Source organism: Drosophila suzukii, chromosome Y (assembly GCF_043229965.1).
Source record: "Drosophila suzukii chromosome Y, CBGP_Dsuzu_IsoJpt1.0, whole genome shotgun sequence".
Classification (NCBI taxonomy): domain Eukaryota; kingdom Metazoa; phylum Arthropoda; class Insecta; order Diptera; family Drosophilidae; genus Drosophila; species Drosophila suzukii.
The window spans coordinates 7,604,348-7,607,421 of record NC_092085.1 but is presented as its reverse complement, the minus strand read 5'-3'; positions in this window follow the sequence as shown (position 1 = coordinate 7,607,421).

The window sequence follows — 3,074 nt, the reverse complement described above, 5'->3', positions numbered from 1 at the left end:
CCAGAAATGACGTCGGAAACGTGCGCCTGCTTCTTCTATGCAAATCGCCGGAATCATAGCAGAAAATTAATTTCAATATATAAAAAAAAATGTTCGCAATACCAAAATAAATAATTGTAAATGAATAAATGTATTATTATGGTACAAAATAAACTTCTGACATTTTATTTCGAGTTAAAATTACAGGTACGGAGAATGGAAAATATTTCCTTGACTGAGATATGTCGGCTACTTGCGAGCTGTTGCGCGGTCGTGATTTCAACCCCTATTATGGGAACGTATTAGAGCTCGCACTCAGCCGTGAGGTCGTTGGCGTGAGGCTCATGATTTTGTCAATGGGCGTGCGCCTTCAGACTTGTGCATGTGTCCCTTTTATTGCGGTCAGGTAATAGACAGGTGCGCATGTTCGGGTAGCTCTTGCTTGAATCCCTTTTATGATATGTTTATAACCCGTTTGTAGAAAGGAGAGATCTTGAAATAATTTACCAGTTAAACATTCTGGGGCAAAAAAAAAAGTCTGTTTGAAAATATTCGACGTCTGAGAATCATTAACTTTTGGGATTTATTTTATTGGGGTTCTTTTGATTTCTAAATTAGTTTTACAATCACAGGAAACGTTATTCCCAAACATGATCGGACATGTCCCTGTAAGGCAACCAGCTTTAGATGTTTTGGGTTTGCTACCTTTCTCACGTGCACAGCAACACCTGCTGAATATTAATTGCTGATAATGAGGAAAAGGATACATGATCAATATTGTCACATGGGGATGTGGGGAAAGTGTGCGACCTTTCTCCCGTGTACAGCAACACCTGCTGAATATTAATTGCTGATAATGGGGCAAAAAGGTCACGTGATCAGTATTTACACATGGGCAATTTAGTATACTCTTTATGGATATGATCGTGACATTTTTATGACATCTAAACCCCTTAAAATCAGATAATTTATGGATTATGCTAATTGTCCCAGAACCCGCATACATTAATGAAGAGGCGGGGGCCATTAATATGTTAATTACTGAGAGGCGGGGGTCATTAACATGCTAATTAGTAAGGGGGCGGGGGCCATTAATATGCTAATTGTCCCAGAATCCGCGTTTCCCTACTACTAATATTTGTACGAGTAAGGCATCATTGTCTAAGATTCTGAATTAGTTTAATAAACTCTAAACAAATACTGATTAGCAGGTTACCATCTATTTAGTAGATGTATAAAAGTTGTTTAGTATCTGGTTTCTATATGTTTAATAGATGTATACAAGTTGTTTACTAGCTGTTTAGTATCTGGTTACTATATATTTAGTAGATGTATACAAGTTGTTTAGTATCTGGTTTCTATAAGCTTAATAGATGTATACAAGTGGTTTAGTAGATGTATACAAGTTGTTTACTAGCTGTTTAGTATCTGGTTTATATATGTTTAGTATCTTTTTACTTGATGTTTACTAATTATTATTAGCTGGTTACTAGTTGTTATTAACGTCTACGAGCTTTTATAGTCTTCTTTAAGATTGATCAAAAATTCTTGATCACTAGACGACTTTCGATGTGAAGTAAAAACTTACACTCTGAATTTCAATGTGTTTGCTATGTACGTAAGAAAGAATCAAAGCCAAAATATCTCAAGATTGATATATAAATCTTGGAGGAACATGTCCGATTATGTTGGGGGAAGATGTATCCTGTGATTGTAAAACTAATTAAGAAATAAATTGTTCACAAGCTGTCTAAAAGCTGTTTAGAAGCTGTTTTGATAAACAATTTTGATTCATAATTCCAGATATAAAGAATATATAATAATATCATCCACTTTAACTAGTATATTGTTAAAATAAAACATTTCCATTTTTAATGTTCTTTTATCTTATGTAGGTATAATAAGTTAAATCTGAACTACGATAGCTAGCCTTACATCCCATAACTATAGTTATTAGCTACAATAAAATGTCTAGAAAGAACAAAATATATGAATGTCAAAAACGATTTAAAACTAACTATAATTGTGAAAGTAATTGAAATCGCTCCGACGTAAAAAACAAAAAACACTGTGATTATCCCATTTTCTATCACCATAACAAATGTGTATACCCACACCTAAATGACCAATTGTATCGTTTCTCCAAAAATGTCACCGATAATTTAAATCCCATTAAGCAAACCATCCATTGCTAACCGTACCATAACCCCAGAGTCAAGTTGGTTACCTACAATAAACACCGATGGTGGTGTAAAGGATTGCTAAAATGCCTCGACGCAGGCGCAAAGGTCATAAAAAAAGGTCATAAAATATATAATTAGGAAAGTATTTTTTATTTGCGAACAATTTATAACTGTTACCAACAACACTAGTACTTGTTCCAAAGGATTTGCTTAAATGCCTCGACGCAGGCGCAAAGGTCAAGGTATTGGAAAAAAATTCATGGAATATTATCCCTTCATAAAAGAGGTCATAAAATATATAATTGGGAAGTATTTTTTATTTGCAAACAATTTATAAATGCTACCAACAACACAAATAGTTGTTAGAAAGGATTGCTAAAATACTTTGATGCAGGCGCAAGGGTCAAGGTAATGGAAAAATTCATGGAATATTATCCCTTGACCAAAAACGAAAATTTCTTCTATTTGGATAATAAAAAAATATATATTAATTCAATACTTTGATTTTTCCATCAAAGTGCTTGATAAATCTAGTTGTTTGATATTCTCTAACTAATTGAGTAATATGTTTTCATGTGCCTATTTAATTTACCAAAAACAATATTAGTCTTCTCCCATAAAATTGATCTTTTGGATCCCTCTAATTCCCCACCGGTGAAATATATGTTCCTCATATTTAATAATGATGGTTTGTCATAGATGGGTACTTGTAATTCATATTTAAGATGTTTACATCCTTCTCTAACTAATATCCTTTTATCCATCATGTAAACAGATTTAGAATTGTATTGCGTGCTTCAACACCTAGCCACACCCACCACTGTAACAGATTTGACTTTTCCAATGACTGCCCCAGCTACCTAAACTGAACATTTCTTTTGATTTTCTCTTTTCCTTTCTAAGCAATGTACA